This window comes from Sorex araneus, chromosome 3 (genome assembly GCF_027595985.1).
Source record: "Sorex araneus isolate mSorAra2 chromosome 3, mSorAra2.pri, whole genome shotgun sequence".
NCBI classification, from domain to species: domain Eukaryota; kingdom Metazoa; phylum Chordata; class Mammalia; order Eulipotyphla; family Soricidae; genus Sorex; species Sorex araneus.
In genome coordinates this window covers 228,429,973-228,449,128 of record NC_073304.1, presented here as the reverse complement: position 1 = coordinate 228,449,128, position 19,156 = coordinate 228,429,973, and positions in this window count along the sequence as shown.

The following is a 19,156-nucleotide window of genomic DNA, read 5'->3' as shown; positions in this document are numbered from 1 at the left end:
CCCGAAATAGCCGGCCCGCCAACTTCAAAGCGCCGCCCCCGGCACATCAAAGCGCGCGCGCCGCCACGCCCCCGCGCCGCCACTCACCACGGGTCCGAGCGCGCGGCCCGCGCGGGGCCCCCGGCCGCGGCCCCCGGGCCCCCCCCGGGCCGCTCCGGGCGTCGGGGGCGCATGGGGAGCCGCGCGGCCGAGGAGCAGGAGCCGGAGCCGGAGCGGGAGGAGGAGGAGGGTGGAGGGTGGAGGGTTGGAGGCGCAGCGGAGGGAACAACAACCCCGGGATGCGAGCGGGCTCCGGCGGCCAGCGAGGGGCGCCGCGGTGGGGCCCCCCCGCCGCCCCTTTTATGCAAAGGAGCTCCGAAAGGGGCCTCCGCCCCCGCCGCGGCCGCCCGCGGCCCCCCGCCCGGCCCGGGCCGTCCGCACAGGTCCAGTTTCCCAGCGGGCGCTCGGCGCACCAAACGTCCCCCCGGGCGCTTCCAACAAAAACTGCGCCGCGGATTTAACTGTGCACTTCAAAGGCGCCAGCCGAGCGCACGGTCCTGGCAGGGCGGTAGGCGCCCGCCGCGCCCCGGCTCGCCCCCCGCCCCGGACCCCCCCCGCCCCGCCGGCCCGGCGAGGGGGCGGCCTGCGGCTCGCACCCCCCACCACCGCACACACACGCACGCGCGCGCGCGCGCGGGGTCGGGTCGCGGCTCGGCCGGACCTCCTCCGCGGACCCCGCGGCGGGCGCGCCCCAGCTCCCCCCCTCCGTCCCTCCCCCACCCCCCGGCCCCAGGGGTCCTTTCTTTGAAGCGGCTCGGCCGGGGCCGAGCCTCCACCCCCACCTTTTTTACTGCGGCGCTTTCGGCGGGGACGACGGGCGCCTCGGACGCCGGACGGCTCCGAAATCCATGACTCCGAGGGCTTATTTTTATTTCCCCGAGTCCCGGGTTGTTACTGAGTTGCCAGGACCTTATCAAAGCGCGGCCGGCTCCAGCCGACTCCCCCCGGGCCGGGCCTGGGAAGCCAGTGATCCCGCCGCGCCAATCAGAGCCGCGCTCGGCCGCGCCGCGCCGCCCGCCTTAAAGGGACAGCGCCCCGCGCCCCGCCCCGGCCCGGCCCGCCCCCGCCGCCGCACGCTCCGCGCTCCCGCGTTAACCCTTCCCCGGCCTCCCTCCGCCCCCCTTGCCCGGCCCCCCGCGGCCCCACGGGCGCTGCCGGCCCCGAGCCTTTCAAGTTCCCGGGCCTCTCGGCTGCTCAGCCTTTCCTTCTTCCCCGCTGCCTGCCTGCCCTGCCTGCCTGCCCCCGCCCGCCCCGGCTGGAAAAGCAACAGTTTCGGGTAGCCTTGGGTTCATCGCCGGGAACAGTGGGACAGGAGAAAAAAATAAAATAAAATAAAAAATTTCACGGCCCCCCGTGATCGGCTCTCTACCTCTCTTCCGGTTTCCCGGGGAATCGGGGCTGGGAGAATCCGCTCCGGAGACCCACAGGTCAAGTACCCGAGGGGCGAACACGCGCCTGGTCTCTCCAAAGGCGTTTGCAGGACTGGTGCGCGTGCGCGCGCGTGGCCGAGTTTGCATTGAGACCGCGGCGCGTTTGTGGATGGGTCAAGGATGGGGGCGGTGGGGGGGGGGGGGGCGCCCGAGAGCGACCCCGACCCCTCTGGGGGAAGCATGCCTCAGCTCTCCGGAGGAGTCGCCCCAACTTCCCGACCGCACGTTCCCGAAACGCACCTTGACCATTTAAAATAAGTACCAGCTCCCCCCCCCCTCCCCACGCCCCGTTTTCTACCCAGCCTCCTCCAACCTCCCATATGTTATCGATTAAACGCACGTGGAACGTCTTTCGCCCACCACCACCACTCACGTTTGCAGTGTAGGGAACGCTCACCCTACCGCTCTCTCCTAGGAACGCCCCCCCCTCCCTACCCGGCCTCCCCATGTTTACCAAGCATCACCTTCCCTGCCCACTTAAAATAACAAGATGCCACCAACCTGGCCCAGTATTTATTTTCGCATCTGTTACTATAGAAGGAACGCTCCTAGGCTGAGCTAATTAACTTTCATCCTTTGGTTTAAAAAAAAAAAAAAGCAAGCTGTAAATCAAAGGGTTTCAGCCAATGACAGGAGGAAGTGGTGGTCAAAAGCCCTGTGGCACACCTCTGGTCCTGCTGAACTTACTACAACGACAAGTCCTTTTCTGGACTGAAAAAGTCCTGCTCTCTCACCTGTCCTTAAGGCAGTCAGGACCTTCAAACAGGCCAGCCCTGTTTCTCCCGCTGAGGTTTCCTTTGGCAAAGAGATGCAAGCGGTAACCAGTGTCTTTCCGACCTTTGCCGGAGATTGTTTGGTTCGGGCAACATAGCAGGTGGAATCTCCCTCCCTCAGACTTGCCTCCCAGTGTCCAGCTCTGTCCCTCTGGGCTCACCGGCGCTAGGGCAGGGCCAGCAAGCTCTGGGCTGTGAAACACGACCCTCCCTTCTGGCAAAAGGGGTGCGGGGAGGGGAGCCACAGCGGAGCGGCTGGTGAGTCATCTTTGCCTTGATCAACTGCTGGGGGAGAGGAAGGTGTGAGCCAGGCCACTGCAGGCTGCTCCGTTCCAGAGCCTGGCCCTGGGGAATGCTGGCCGGGAGGTCCCAGGGTCAAGGGCACACCCACGCCCTCCGCTGACCCCCTGCCAGCTAAGAGCAAAGCCAGCCCCATTCAGGGGGGAGGCTTCAGGTAGTAGAGCTGTTACTATAGGAACTGAAGTGCCTTGGGAGGAGAATGAATTGTCATGGATGCATCAAGGATACAGTTAGTGCACGGTGTGTGGGGGAGAAATAGAAAAACCATCACCTTCCTCCAAATCCAAACAAGGACCAGAAAGAGGAAGCTGGGACCCCGAAAAGGTGTCCAGTCTTGCACACTGTTGGGGGGACAGGGGCGGCAGGGTCCAGGATCCCCATATGGTCCCCAAACACCTCCAGGAGTGATCCTGGAGTACTTCTGGGTGTGACTCCCAAGCCTTCCTCCCCAAAGTTAATAAGAGTGAAAAAAAAAAAAAACCGGGGGGCTGGGAGGGAGGGGGTTGAAAGGTAGTACTGTGTGTAGGGTGCTTGCCTTGCACTCGGATGACGTGGGTTTGTTTGAACCCTGCCAACTCCTATGGTCCCCTGAGCACTGCCAAGAGTAATTCCGAGTGCCGAGCCAGAAAAGAAAAACCCCGAGCACTGCCAGGTGTGGCCCCAAACCAAACAACCAACCAAACAAAAGCCAAACCACAAGCAGTTTAAATAAAAAAAAATGGGGCACAGCAGGTAGGGTGTTTGCCTTGCACGCAGCTGACCCGGGTTCGATTCCCAGCATCCCATATGGTCCTCTGAGCACAGCCAGGAGTAATTCCTGAGTGCAGAGCCAGGAGTGACCCCTGTGCATCGCCAGGTGTGACCCAAAAAGCAAAAGAAAAACAAATGGGGAGGGGTGGTGTGGGTCCACACCCAGGGATGACCAGGGCTTATTCCCAGCGGGGGGTCGGGAACCACAGGGGATAATGGAGGTTGAACCCATGTTGGCTGTGTGCAAGGCAGGTGAGCCCCCTGCCCGCTGTACTGTCACTCCACTCCCAACAATCGCATACGTTTTATGCAATCGCCCCTCCCATTTTCTCAGCTCTTCCTCAGCACCACCACCCACCCAGCCACACACACACCTTGGCACCCTCATTACACCAGGGACCTCAGCAATAAGAACGGGAGCCAGGGATGGGGACAGGGAGCCAGGCCCAGCTCACTGGGATCTTCTCAGCCCTCCTCTGTGGCCCGACTACTTTCAGTACAGGAGTCTGGTTCCCTTGGGTCAGTGCCGCCTGTCCCCTCCCCTAAGCCCTCCCCCACACCCCCTTTCATAATGGGGGGGGGGAGCATTGCCCATCAAACTGGGGGTTGGCCCCAGTGCTAGGAAACCAGGGGTCTTTTCCAGCACCCAGATCTCGGGCTACTCATTGCCAGTATTTCTGGAGAAGAATCCGAAGCCCCACCCAAAGGCCCCTCTGCTTCTCCCCAGGCCCTTTCCTCAAGCTAGCATTTTCCCGTTTTCCCCCCTTCTCCCTGCAGCAGGGACATCATGTGACTGGTTGTAAGCCTGCAGAGTTGCCTGGAAACGGAGAAGCAAGGTAATGGGTTTCTGCACATGCTCCCTCCCTCCCCCCCACAGAAGAACCTTCCGGAGGACGGGCCAGCCCTCCTGGCCCAAGTGTAGCTGGGGGTGAAGGGGGCAGGAAAGGGGGACTGGAGAGAGAATACAACAGCTAAGGCACTTGCTGTGTCCGTGTCCCCAACCCGAGTTCCTGCCCTGCACCTCGGAAAATCCCGCCCCACCCCAGCACACCACAGAACCAGGGGTCAGCCCTGAGCACAGCCAGCGGTGACCCCACAGACAAGAAAGAAAGAAAGAAAGAAAGAAAGAAAGAAAGAAAGAAAGAAAGAAAGAAAGAAAGAAAGAAAGAAAGAAAGAAAGAAAGAAAGAAAGAAAGAGAGAGAGAGAGAGAGGGAGGGAGGGAGGGAGGGAGGGAGGGAGGGAGGGAGGGAGGGAGGGAGGGAGGGAGAGAAGGAAGGAAGGAAGGAAGGAAGGAAGGAAGGAAGGAAGGAAGGAAGGAAGGAAGGAGAGAGAGAAAGAAAGAGAGAGAGAGAGAAGAAGAAAGAAAGAAAGAAAGAAAGAAAGAAAGAAAGAAAGAAAGAAAGAAAGAAAGAAAGAAAGAAAGAAAGAAAGAAAGAAAGAGAGAGAGAAAGAGAGAAAGAAAGAAGGGCCATCTTTTTTCTGGCAGGATGGACCAGGCTACAAAATCCTAGAAATCCGGAAAATGAGGACTCTGGGCTCCCGAGAGGGACTGGGCTGCCCAGGGAGGGCTGGTGGCTGAAGTCACAGGACTCGGGCCCAGGACGTGGCTACCATGGTTTAGTCCACCTCTCCAGAGAAGCAGCACCTTTGTGGAGACACACAGGTGAGCTGGCTGGAGGCGGGGGTGGGGGTAAGAGGGTCGCCTGTAGGACGGAGAGGCAGCCCCCAACTCCCGGCCTCTGCCAGCCCCCCCATCCCCAACCCCAGACCACCATCTTCTCTGCGGAGGAAAAGGAGGAGCAGACAGGTGCTGGGACCCTCCTGCCATCCCGCCAGTCGGATGTTCTGTCCCGAGGGGCCCTCACAGGTTATCCAGGGCATCATTTGTAGCAGAGGGGAAGGAGAAGGGAAGAGGAAGTGATGATGTCCCCAGATCCCTTTGCCCAGCTTGGAGCCAAGCCAGACCCTCCTGGCGACATGCTCTCCTCTTCCACCCCCAGGGGAGGGACCCCCAGGAAGGGCTGGCCAAGGGGTCCTGAGCACCTTGAGTCTTTCCATCCCGTGGAAACACACTTCCTTCATAGAGAAGGGGTCACTGAGCCAATGATGGTTGGAGGGATCGGTCGGGAGGGGAGATGTGTGCTGAAAGTAGGTAAAGGACCCAACGAGATGGCCTCTCAGTATCTGTTAATGCCCAAAAGGGCTGGAGAGATAGCACAGCGGTTGGGTGTTCGCCTTTCACATGACCGACCCGTGTTCCATTCCTCCGCCCCTCTCAGAGAGCCCGGCAAGCTACCAAGAGTATTGAGCCCTCGCAGCAGACCCTGGCAAGCTACCCATGCGTATTGGATATGCCAAAAACAGTAACGATAAGTCTCTCAATGAGAGACGTTACTGGTGCCCGCTCGAACAAATCGATGAGCAAAGGGATGACAGTGACTCAGTGACTCTGTGAATGCCCAAAAGTAGAGAGAGAGTAGGGGGGGAATTGTCTGCCATGGAGGCAGGGGGAGGGTGGGCAAGGGGGATACTGGGGACACTGGCGGTGGGGAATGTGCACTGGTGGAGGGTCGGTATTCGACCATGGTATGACTGAAACTCAAACAGGAGAGCGCGTAACTGTATCTCACGGTGATTGGATACAAAAAGGAAAGTAGAAAGAAACACACTTCCTTTACTGCTGCCTATGTCAGGCCTGGACGCCCCAGTTGGGCGCCCCGGGGTCTGAGGCGGGACGGTTCCTCCTGGGGACCCCTCCCGCCTGCCTGATTCCCCCAAGTCTGCTGGACTGGCAGCTCAGGGCAAGCCTTGACGCCAGCCAAGCTGGAGATGATGAAAGAGCCGCGTCCTGGCCTTGCTCCCTCCTTCCTGTGCCCTTTGTGACACTGACCGCCAGCGTCCCTGTGAAAGTCTTTCTTCGGGAGCTGCTGCAGCAATGCTAAGGATTTGCTCCTGCCGGAGTGCTCAGGAACCACTCCTGGCAGTGCTTGGGAAAGACCATGCAATCCCGGGGGTCAAATCCAGGCCTCCTGTATTATTGCAAAGCATGTGAGCAGCTCATTGAGCCATCTCTCTGGCCCTCCTGAAGAAATTCAATCCCTACGGTGGCTGGAGCGATAGCACAGCAGGCAGGGCGTTTGCCTTGCATTTGGCCAACCCAGGTTCGATTCCTCCGTCCCTCTCGGAGAGCCCAGCAAGCTACTGAGAGGATCCCACCCGCACAGCAGAGCCTGGCAAGCTACCTGTGGCATATTCGATAAGCCAAAAACAGTCACAAGTCTCACAACAGAGATCTTACTGGTGCCCTCTTGAGCAAATCGATGAACAACGGGACGACAGTGCTACAGTGCTATAGGCCAAAAAGAAAGTCAAGCAAATAAAGCTCTTGCCTTGCATATAACTGACCCTGGTTCAATCCCCAGCACAAACAGCAGGAGTGACCTCTGAGCACAGCTGAGCTCCTAGCAAAGCTGGCTGTGTCAAGAATAAAGATATATGTGTTCATATAGACATATATGTATATATATATATAGAATAAAATAAACGGTATGCTGGGCCAGATCAATAGTATACAGCGGAGGGCTGTATAGCGGGGAGGGCGTTTGCCTTGCACGTGGCCAAACCTGGGTTTGATTCCCAGCATCCCATGTGGTCCCCCGAGCACCGCCAGGGGTAATTCCTGAGTGCAGATCCAGGAGTAACCCCTGAGCAACACCGGGTGTGACCCAAAGAGCAAAAAATAAATATTAATAATACACAGTGGGTAGGGCGCTTATCGTGCACATAACCCACCCGGGTTCGATTCCCAGCATCCCATCTGGTCCCCCGAGCAACGCCAGGAGTAATTTCTGAGTGCAGAGCCAGGAGTGAGTCCTGAGCATCCCTGGGTGTGCCCCCCCTCCGCAAAAAAAAGAAAAAAAATTCATATTTCTACAAATATTAATAGAAACTTATTTGTCGATAAACATGATCATCTTTGACTTGTTAAAATTAAGCACAGGGGCTGGAGTGATAGCACAGCGGGTAGGGCGTTTGCCTTGCACGCGGCCAACCCGGGTTCGAATCCCAGCATCCCATATGGTCCCCTGAGCACCGCCAGGGGTGATTCCTGAGTGTAGAGCCAGGAGTAACCCCTGTGCATCGCTGGGTGTGACCCAAAAAGCAAAAAAAAAAAAAAAAAAATTAAGCACAGTTCATTTAAATGATCATTGACTTCCTCCTTTGCTTTTCTTTCTACCTACTGCTTTTTAGCAATTTTTGTTTTATTTTGAGCCCACACCCAGTGGTGCTCAATACTGACTCTGGATTCTGTGCTCAGGGATCACTCCTGCTGGAGTTTGGGGAGAAATATGGGGTGTCGGGGGTTGAAGCCAGATCAACCTCATGCAAGCCAAGCACCTTACCCACTGCAGCTTCTCTTCAGCCCCCTAGCATTTATTACATAGCACTGTCGTAGCACTGTCGTCCCGTTGCTCATCGATTGGCTCAAGCGGGCACCAGTAATGTCTCCATTGTGAGACTTGTGACTGTTTTTGGCATATCGAATATGCCACAGGGAGCTTGCCAGGCTCTGCCATTCGGGCAAGATACTCTCGGTAGGTTGCCGGGCTCTCTGAGAGGGACAGAGCAATCGAACCCAGGTCGGCCGTGTGCAAGGCAAACGCCCTACCTGCTGTGCTATGGCTCCAGCCATTTATTATAAACATTTTTTAAATTGGGGGGTGGAGTGGCGGGCTACAGACGTTGGGTGCTGTGCTCAGGTATAACTCCTGGCATTGCTCAGGGGACCGCACATGGTACCAGGGATTCAACCAGGGCCAGCTGCTTGCCAGGCAAGCCCCTAGAGCCCTCAGCTACCTCTCCAGTCCCTCGTCTGTATCACACATGAGTCTGCAAACCGCTGGCTTCCCAGCCCCCTGGCTACCATTTTTCCAGCCATGGGCTCCGAGTTCGGCTCTCAGAGGCCGAGCAGGTAAGCAGAAGAGCCCGTCAAGGCGGAAACAATTCCAGAAAGGCTCTGTTCCTCCAGATGTCCAGATTATCTTCCCCACTTTGTCGGGAGACCACACACCCCAGGGTGGTGTTCAGAAGAGGAAGCAGAAAGGAGATAGGGGGGGGAAAAAAGCCCGGCTGTCAGCACTCCAGCCAGGAGAGGAGAGAGGAGCTTTGCTCCGAGATACGTCTGGGCTCCCGCGCCCCGTCCAGACCCTCTCCAGCCCGAAGGTTCTGCTCCTTACAAACCGCTGCCGGAAGGCGGAGCTTCCCAGAGCCCCAAATCCCAGACTTGGTGCCTGTCAGTTCCAGGATTTGCTTGGAGCCTCTCGGAGCTTTGAAGGCGCCTGGCCAGAGTCCCTAGCTCCCCGGAAACATCTGGAAGGGTTCTGGGTTTGGGTCCTCATGGAGTCCCTAGCTCCCCGGAAACATCTGGAAGGGTTCTGGGTTTGGGTCCTCATGGAGTCCCTAGCTCCCCGGAAACATCTGGAAGGGTTCTGGGTTTGGGTCCTCATGGAGTCCCTAGCTCCCCAGAAACATCTGGAAGGGTTCTGGGTTTAGGTCCTCACGGAAGCCCCTTCCCAAGGTCAAGTCCTCAACCCCTCCCCCGTTCTCTCTTCTTCTATAACCGACGGTGGGGTCCACCACTTTGGGGGGCACCCAGGCGGTGTGGTGGTGTGCGTCCTTCTAGAGGAGGCTAGGGGGGTCAGGGAGAGAGGTCAGCGGGGAGGGAGGACGGCTTGTACATGCAGGGGTCTGGGTTCAACCCCCAGCACCATGTCCCCCGGCCCCCAGCACGGCCAGGGCTGGTCGGCTGCCTTGCAAACAAACTCCCTACCCACTGTACTATCCGGCCCCGACATGGACCCGGTTTGATCTGAGCGTGGCTGGGCTTACGGGCCTCTGTGGCCCCTCCCTCTCCTACTGCTTCTTCACCTCCTCCTTCCCCATGTGCCCCCGCTATGAAGGCCCTTCTCTTAGGCGCCTTCTGCCCTGCAATGTTTCCTGGCAGTCTTCTTATCTTGGCTCACAGAGTCGAGCATCCCTGGAGAGTTTCTGTGGCGTGACCACCTGAATGACTGTCACTGAGGCTGGGGTATGTCTCAGCGGGGACGGCTCATTCAGTCACTGGCTCGCCTGACTTGTCCGAAGCCCTGGGGCTGATCCACAAGAACAAAAACACAATATCGTACCCTCTGCTGGCACTATCCAAGCCGGTCCCTTTGGCGACACACAGCTACGTTAGTTCGGGACCGGAGAGAGCGTGCTTGCCCTGCACTCAGCCGTTGCGGGTTCGACTCCCCAACCCTGTGCTGGGTCCCCTGGGCTTTCGGTGCAGAGCCTAGAGTCAGTGCTGGCTGTTTACAATTTCCAAAATCTGGAAAAAACCTGAGTGCCCGAGAACAGATGACTGGTTAAAGAAACTTTGGTACATCTACACAATGGAATACTATGCAGCTGTTAGAAAAGATGAACTCATGAAATTTGCATATAAGTGGATCAACCTGGAAAGTAGCGTGTTAAGTGTAACGCATTAGAAAGAGAGAGACAGACATAGAAAGATTGCACTCATCTGTGGAATATAAAGTAACAGAATGGGAGGCTAACACCCAAGGATGTACACATAAGGGCCAGGAGGATCACTCCACGGCCTGGAAGTTGGCCTCACATGCTGGGGAAAAAGGCAGCTGAGATAGAGAAGGGACCGCCAAGTAAAGGGTGTTTGGAGGGCCTGCTCGGGATGGGAGATGCATGCCGAAAGTAGACTATAGACCGAACATGAAGGCCATTCAATACTTGCATTGCAGACCACAACACCGTAAAGGAGAGAGAGTCAAAGGGAATGTGCCTGTCACAGAGGTGGGGTGGGGTGGGATGGGGGGGATGGGAGGGATACTGGGACCATTGGTGGTGGAGAATGGGCACTGGTGGAGGGATGGGCACTCGATCCTTGTATGACTGAAACGTAAGCATGACAGTTTGTAAGTCTGTAACTGTACCCCACGGTGATTCATTAAATATATATTGGGGCTGGAGTGATAGCACAGCGGGTAGGGTGTTTGCCTTGCACGCGGCCAACCCGGGTTCAAATCCCAGCATCCCATATGGTCCCCTGAGCACCGCCAGGGGTGATACCTGAGTGCATGAGCCAGGAGTGACCCCTGTGCATTGCTGGGTGTGACCGAAAAAGCTATATATATATATATATATATATATATATATATATATATATTATAAGTAAGTGCTAGGCACCCTGGGGGTGGTCCTTTCCCCCCCGCCAGCCCTCCAAAGAACCACCCCCACCACCCTAAATTGAAATCTGACTCAGAATCCAGGTCCTCACTGGTCCTAGCTGCTGCTGGGGTGTCCGGAGCCCCCGGGCTGACTGCTACCATGTGGACGGCCTGGGGTTGCAGGGGGCACTGAAAATCCTGCTGGGTCTGTTTGCTCTCCCGGGAGCCGGTGCTAACGGGGTTTCGTGCTTTTCTCCTCTGCGTGCCTGGCCCCGGGAAGCGGGGACAGCCCCAGAACCATCGCTCTTCTTGCTCTCCTCCCGTATCGTCCCCACCCTGGGGAAGACCAGCCGTGAGGGCCTTGGGGTGGACCCTCAGCAGGTCTGCCTCGGTGTCCCCCCCAGGGAGGATCGCTGCTCACGGCTGCCTTGGGTTGGACCCCGGGACCCCCTCAGTCTTCATCCTCTCCCTCGTGCGCCCCCTCTGGGTCACCTAGCCCGGTTGGTTCTGCCTCCTCATCATCCGAAATCGCCCCCTTCTCTCCCCATCCACGGCCACTCATCCCCTCTGGCTGTGGATCTCCCTGTCTCCCCGGGGGTACTGCAAACCGGTTGGAGGGGGTGGGGGGGTATCTCCCCACCTGTGGCAAAGTGACCAGTGTCTCGACCACCTTGCGTGTTGCAGCCACCACACGCTGTCATCCCGGCACTGACCGTTCAGGATAAGCTCAGTGGACAGGTGGTCGACTTTGCATGTTGTCCTCCCGTACCCCCCCATCCCTCCCGCCCCTCCCGCAGGGCTGACAGGCCGCTCTCTGTGGGAGAGAAGCCCTCCCTTCCAACAGAGGGCCCTCCCTGTGCCCCCCCGCTCAGCAGCGCTGAGGAAAGGACCCCGTTTCATGACGCTTGTCTCCTCTGCCCAGCCCGTGGCCCTGGGTAGAGCTCGAGGAATGGTTGCACAGTGCTGTGGGCCAGGGGGAGGCGTGATAACGCACTGGCCAATCAGGACGGATGAAAATCTGAGTTTTCCCCGCCCATCCCCCAGCACAGGTATTGGATGGCCCCTTCCTGGTCAAATCTTGAGTAGCTCCCTTCACTGCTACCCCTCCCCTCTCCTCCCAGGTCTCTGCTCTGGCGGTTTTGCCTGTGTCATTGCTTCTTCCCCTTTAGCTGACCCGGGTTCAATCCCTGGCATCCCATAGGGTCCCCCATCGCCAGGAGTAATTCTTTGTTTTTAGTTGTTGTTTTTTTTTTAACTGGTCTTTTTTTTTTCTTTCTCTCTCTCTTTTTTTTTCCTTTCTGGGTCACACCCGGCAAGGCACAGGGGTTACTCCTGGCTCATGCACTCAGGAATTACCCCTGGCGGTGCTTGGGGGACCCTATGGGATGCTGGGGATTGAACCCGGGTCGGCCACGTGCAAGGCAAACGCCCTGCCCGCTGTGCTATCGCTCCAGCCCCCCCGGAGTGATTCCTGAGTGCAGAGCCAGGAGTAACCCCTGAGTGTTGCTGGGTGTGACCCCTCCCAAAAAAAGAGAGAGAGAGAGTGAAGGCTCCTCACCAGCAAACAAAGCAGGACCAAGCCGGCCCAGCCCAGCTTTCTGAGATTTATTTGTGGAACGTGTGCAACTTGGGTCCGACCCGGGTGCTCTTCTGGGCTGTGAGGGGGCTCTGTGCAGAGGCCTCAGGAGGAGACAAGCCAGCCACAAAGGAGCCACCTTGGACCTCCCCCCCACCCAACTGACCCAGCCGACTGCAGGAGGCCTGGGACCGGGCACCCACCACATCAGGCCCCAGATCTAGTCCTGACACCCTAACCATGCTCCTGCGGATTACAATACCTGCAGGGACAGGAAGATGAAAGCAGATATGCTGGTAAGGCTTTGGCCCTGGGGTGCAGCACAGCAGAGGGGGAAGGCCTTGCCTGGCATGCGGAAGACCCCTGGTGCCAGCCTCTCGGTTTGATTCCAGGCACTGACCATGGTCTGTTCCAGACCAGCCCCAGGAAAGACTCCGAGCACAGAGCCAGGGGTAAGCCCTGAACGCCACCATGTGTGACCCGATGCGAAAGAAAGAAAGAAAGAAAGAAAGAAAGAAAGAAAGAAAGAAAGAAAGAAAGAAAGAAAGAAAGAAAGAAAGAAAGAAAGAAAGAAAGAAGACTTTGGCGCCTGCCAATGAATCTCACCTATACTAAGAACCACCTTGAAACAATGTATCTTCGGGAGACAACGATCCACAAATGGGGAAGGGCAACAAGAGAGAATAGGGGCTGGAGCGATAGCACAGCGGGTAGGTGCACCTGGCTGACCCGGGTTCAATTCCCAGCATCCCATAGAGTTCCCCTGAGCACCGCCAGGAGTAATTCCTGAGTGCAGAGCCAGGAGTAACCCCTGGGCCTCGCCGGGTGTGACCCCAAAAAGCAAAACAAAACAAACACAAGCGAGAATTATGTGACCATCCTTAGAACCTGTTTGAAGTCCTTCCAGAATTACTAGAAGTTTCTACAAAAACCTAGCTAGCTTCTCCAAATAGATCATGAAAAATACAGTTCAAAATCATCTGAACCGGGGACCTAGCTGAGTGGGAGAAGGCACTTGCCTGGCACGTGGGGGGCCCTGGTTCTATCCCTGGCACCGCCACACACACCCAAGCCCAGATGTACGCGGGCATAGGGGAGGGACATTTAGTCACACTGAGACAATACGGACTCGGCAGACACCTCCCCGGTCCCACCAACGGGCAGTAGAGTTTACAGTTTCAGAAGGAGAGGCTGAATATTATGTTACTGCACTTAGACTGTACGAGGGGAAGGGCTGCTGGGGTTAAGGTGCTTGTCCTGTACGAATTCAACCCAGGCTGGCCCCTGAGCCCCGCTGGGAGGGACCCCCCCTGCAACACAGAGTCCAGAACGGGAACTGCCCCCTGCACCCCGCCCCCAGCGCGAAGAAGAAGGGTTTGACATTCTTCCCCTGCTGGTCAATGAGTCTGGAAACTGAAAATGTACCTCTCCTTGGGAGTAAGAGGGGGACCCAAAAGAAAGATGCTGGGGCTGGAGCGATAGCACAGCGGGGAGGACGTTTGCCTTGCATGCGTGGCCGACCCGGGTTCGAATCCCAGCATCCCATAGGGTCCCCCTGAGCACCGCCAGGAGTAATTCCTGAGTGCAGAGCTAGGAGGAACCCCGGTGCCTCTCTAGGGGTATGACCCAAAAAAAAATAAAATGTGAAGGAGTGACTCTTTGGGATTCAAAGGCAGGTAAGCGGAGAATAGAACGGCCTGGGGCTAATTCTTTGACTGGGATGGTCTTTGAAAAGGGGTCCTCAGAATTCCTTCAAGGAACTTAGCTGGGGGCGAGGGCGCATTCCTCAAGTGGGTGGCCCGGAAGAGCTTTGGGAAAGTCTTCTTTTGATCTTTTCCATGATGGGGTGCCATCAGAATTGCCCCCCTGAGCACAGAAGGGGAAGCTGTCTGCCTCTCCGGCTGGACCACACTTCTTGATTTCCTCAGATGTTAGCATGCACAAGGGAAAAATGGATGGATAATTGTCAACTCCCTCCCTTACCATTGCTCCCCGCCTCCTTTGGCTTTTTTTCTTTCTAGTGTTTAGGCTGGACTAGCACAGTGGGTAGGGCGTTTGCCTTGCACACGGCCGGCCAACCCCAGGTTCGATTCCTCCATCCCTCTCGAGAGCCCGGCAAGCTACCGAGAGTATCCCGCCCGCACGGCAGAGCCTGGCAAGCTACCCATGGTGTATTCGATATGCCAAAAGCAGTAACAACAAGTCTCACAATGGAGACGCTACTGGTGCCCGCCCAAGCAAATCAATGAGCAACAGGATGATAGAGCTACAGTGCTACAGTGTTCAGGCCAAACCCAGCAGCGCTGGGGGGGTGAGGGGTGATGGTGCTGGGTTCAATGCTGGGTGGGCCGGGGACCATGCAGAGCAAGGCATCCGAACGCTGGGGCTCCCCTGTGAGTGTCCAGCAGCCTGTGAGCTTGCTTCCCAGCCCCCATATCTCTTGCTAAGCACATGATAAACAGGAGACTCTCAAGTCCAGAAACTTTATTATTATTATTATTTGCTTTTTGGGTCACATCCAGCGATGCTCAGGGGTTGCTCCTGGCTCTGCACTCAGGAATTACTCCTGGCTGTACTTGGGGGACCATATAGGATGCCGGGGATTGAACCTGGGTCTGCCACATGCAAGGCAAACGCCCTACCCACTATTGTGCTATTGCTCCGGCCCCAGCCCAGAAACTTTTTTTTTCCTTTTTGAGTCACACCTGGCGATGCACAGGGGTTACTCCTGGCTCATGCACTCAGGAATTACTCCTGGCAGTGCTCAGGGGGCCATCTGGGATGCTGGGAATTGAACCCGGGTCAGCCATGTGCAAGGCAAATGCCCAACCTGCTTTATTATCGCTCCAGCCCCCAACCCAGAAACTTTTAAGCTCAGAAACAGACAGAAGAACGCCGGAAGTTGCACAGTGCCTGCAAGGGATGTTGGGGAAATGTGAGCCCCTCCGTGAGCTCATTCAGGCTCCAGACAAGCAAGACAGAAGCAGGACGCTCCCCACTTTTGGCTGTTTTTCCCGCCCGGCCGCCCTCGTCCCGGGAGCTGCCCCTCTCTCGACAGGACTGTGCACTTCTTGCTCCGAAGCTGAATTCCCTCCCAACCTCCAGTCTCCTGAACCGAGGAACTCACACACCAGGACATGCCCCAGAACTGGGTTAGTCAGAGTCCCACAAGGAGAGGGACAGCAGTGGGGACAGCAAGGTGACCTCTGTGCCCCTCCCTGTCCAAGGCAGGAAGCGAGTGGGCAGGGATGCAACAGAGCCTGCCCGGTGCGGGTGGGAGGGGCTGCGGCCTTTCCCGGTGGACGCTCAGGGACCAGCTGCCCCAGACAGACCCCAGAATGCACAGGAGCAGGCCTTGCCTCGGGAAGAAGAAGCGGGAGGGGGACAGCACCCCCGCCCCCACTCCTGCTGGCCTCTCTCCATTCGACCACCCAGCCAGCAGGGTCAAACAGCTATTCCCACTGACCTGGGCAGCTTGTCACTGGCCAGACCTGCTGGTCCCACCCTGGCACAGTGACCTTTTTCTCCATAGCCCCCCCCACACACCCTGTCTGCCCTCCTCTGCAATGGGGGGGTTCTCTGTTCCCCTGGAGAAGCCTGAAAACCCTCCAAGACTCTCCCTGCGGGGGCTGGTGGACCCAGGACCTGAAGACGTGCCGGCAGCACCAGGCTGCTCGGGGCCCCGAGACGGCGGGTGACAGTCCCCAGCACCCGACACGGTCCTCTGAGCACTTTCAGGAGTGACCCCTGAGCATGGCCCCAGAACGAGCACTTTTATTATTATTATTTTTTAAGTGAAGTGTGGACTCCGAAATGGAGTGTGTCTGGCTCCCTCTGGCTCAGGCATGGCCGGCCCGGGGCAGAGGCAGGACCTGGTGCGGGGGCAGGATGGGGACGAGGGGGGGAGTAACGGAGGGCTTGAGCAGGGTGCCAGGCGAGACCCCACTGGGAAGCGCGGAGCACTCCTACGGCCTTCACCGGCTCCGTGGGGGGGCTCGGACCGCAGGGCTGAGGGCTCACTCCTCCGTCTTGAAGCCCATCCCCCCGGTCCGGGGGGTTCGAGCCCTCCTCCCCTTCACTATAAAATGGGGAGAAAGTACAGGCCGGCCTCGTTTTTATTGCTCTTGGCTTTATTGGATGTGGAGATCTTTGCAGAGGGGAGGCTGTGAGGAGCAGGGGCGGGGGCGGCTCTGAATCTTCTCCTTGCTTCTCAGGTGCGGGTCTGGAGGACCAGAGGGCCCCTGCTCAGCCTGGCCCGCTGGCCCCGAAGGCCCTCCTCCTCCCTCTCCTCCGTCCCTCCTCCTCCTCTCCCTCTCTCCTTCCCCTCTCTCCTCCTCCTCCTCCTCTTCTCCACCTCCTCCCCTCCCTCCCTCCCCTCCTCCTCCCCTCCTCCTCCTCCCCTCACCTCTCCCCTCCTCTCTCTCTCCCCTCCTCCTCCCCTCCTCCCTCCTCCTCCTCCTCCTCCTCCTCCCCCTCCCCTCCTACTCCTCCTCCCTCTCCTCCTCCTCCCCTCTCTCTCCTCCTCCTCCCCCTCTCTCCCCCTCCTTCTCCCCTCCCCCTCCTCCTCCTCTTCCTCCTCCTCTCTCTCCTCCTCCTCCCCCTCTCTCCCCCTCCTCCTCCTCCTCCTCCTCCCCCTCCCCCTCCTACTCCTCCTCCCTCTCCTCCTCCTCCCCCTCTCTCTCCTCCTCCTCCCCCTCTCTCCCCCTCCTTCTCCCCTCCCCCTCCTCCTCCTCTTCCTCCTCCTCCCTCTCCCCCTCCACCCCCTCTCTCCCCATCCTCCTCTTCCTCCTCCTCCCTCTCCTCCTCCTCCCCCCCTCTCCCCTCCTCTCCTCCCTCTCCTCCTCCTCCCCCCTCTCTCCTCCTCCTCCCCCTCTCCCCCCTTCTCCTCCTCTTCTTCCCTCTCCTCCTCCCCTCTTCCCCTCCCCCCTCCTCCCTCTCCTCTTCTTCTTCCCCCCTTCTCCCCCTCCTCCTCCTCCCCCTCCTCCTCCTCCCCCTCCTCCTCCTCCGATCCCTCTGGCAGTGTCTTAACAGCACGCACCAAACACACGCAGGGTGCAGCTCGGACCCCGCAGCCCCTCCTGCACATTGCGAGCTGCGGCTGCATTGACCCCTCCAGGCCAGATTCCTCATCCGGGCCGGGGTAGGGTGGGGGTGGGGTGGGGGCCCACCAAGGCCAGCTCCCACTGAGAGCCACAGCACCATGCCCGGCTTCCCTGCCCTGTGCAGTTTCTGGGGCTGGCCTGGGCGAGACCCAGAGAGGCGCGTTGCTGGGAGGCGGGGGCTCCCTGCAGGGCTGGGCCCCCAGTGCTCCCCAGGGCCACGTCCTTGCACTCGGACTGTGGGCCTCCACCTGGCCTCTCTGGCTGTGAGGGTGGCACCACCTCGGCCTCCCATGGCTCCTGGCCCTGGCATCCAGGGCTCCTGAAGGGGGGTGCAGCCCAGCCGTGCTCCCGAGGTCTCGCTGGCTGGCTCAGGGCCCAGGCGGGGGGCACTGGGTGCTGGAAGGCTGGGTGCTGAGTGGCTCTTCTGGGATGAATTTAATGGTGAGACTGACAGAGAGCACAAGAAACTTCTTCCCCTCTTCCTCCTCCTCCTCCTCCTCTTTCTCCTCTCTTCTTTTTCTCCTCTTCTCCTCCTCCTCCTCTTCCTCCTCCTCCTCTTCCTCCTCCTCTCTTTCTCCTCTCTTCTTTTTGTCCTCTTCTCCTCCTCCTCCTCCTTCTCTCCTCCTCCTCCTCTTCTTCTTCTTCTTCTTCTTCTTCTTCTTCTTCTTCTTCTTCTTCTTCTTCTTCTTCTTCTTCTTCTTCTTCTTCTTCTTCTTCTTCTTCCTCCTCCTCCTCCATCTCCATCTCATTCTACTTCTTCTTCTCCTCCTCTTCCTCCTCTTCTTCTTCCTCCTCTTCCTCCTTACCCTCCTCTTCCTCCTTTCATCATCATCTCCTCTCCCTCCTCCTCCTCCTCCTCTTCATCATCATCATTATCTCCTCTCCCTCCTCTGCCTCCTTTTCTTTTCTTTTGGTTTCTGGGTCACACCTGAAAGTGCTCAGGGCTTACTCCTACCTCAGTGCTCAGGGCTTACTTCTGGCAGGGCTCAGGGGGCCACATGGGATGCCAGGGATCGAACCTGGGTTGGTGCATGCAAGGCAAACGCCCTTTTTTATCGCTTCAGCACCAGCCCCTTCCGACAGCCCCTTCCTGGCTGGGCCCCCTCCGGGGTTGTGTCCCAGCCTGTGACCCCCCCCTCCTGCTGCCTGCACCTTGCCTCTCCCGCTCTGGGGTCCACCTGCAGACCCCCACTTCTTGCTCCTCCTCTAAGGCCCGGGTTCTAGGGCAGGCTTGCTGAGAGAGACCCGGCAAAGGTCATCCAGGCTGGGGTCACGCAGAGCCCCGCCTGGCTGGGGTCTCCGGGTGGGTGTGGTTACACGACCCACATGTGCACCGGAGATCACCCCTCTGTGTGGGGCTGGGGGCTCAGCCCAGGCCCCCCATCCACCCCCGCCGAGGCAGGTGCTGTGGGCCACGGAGGGGCCCCTGCCTGGTACTTTGCCACTTCTTTGGGCCCCCCCAATTTCAAGCCTTTCCTGAGCCTCGTTTTTCTCAGCTGTGAAATGGGTATAGAAACCTGCCAGACTGGCAGGGGGGTGGTGGGGCTCAGAAATGACCCAGTCACATGCACACACAAGGGGGGTGCAGAGGATCCCTGAGGGAGGAGCAGTACCCCCGGTCTGACTTTGGGGTCAGACACAGCAAATCCAAGGCAGGTGACTCGGATGGGAGCACATGCGTCCTAGAGGGGCCCTGGTATGGGTGACGCAGGCCCCCGAACACTGCCAGGCGTGTCCCAGGGGTGGCTGGAAGTTGTAGCCCTTTTGTTTTTTTCTTTTTGGTCACACCCAGTGGTGCTCAGGGGCTACTCCTGGCCCTGCACTCAGGAATCACTCCTGGTGGTGCTCGGGGGACCCTTGGGATGCTGGGAATCGAACCAGGTCAGCTATGTGCAAGGCAAGCGCCCTTCCCGCTGTGCTATCGCTCCAGCCCCTGTACCTCCTTTTTTAGGGGGAGGG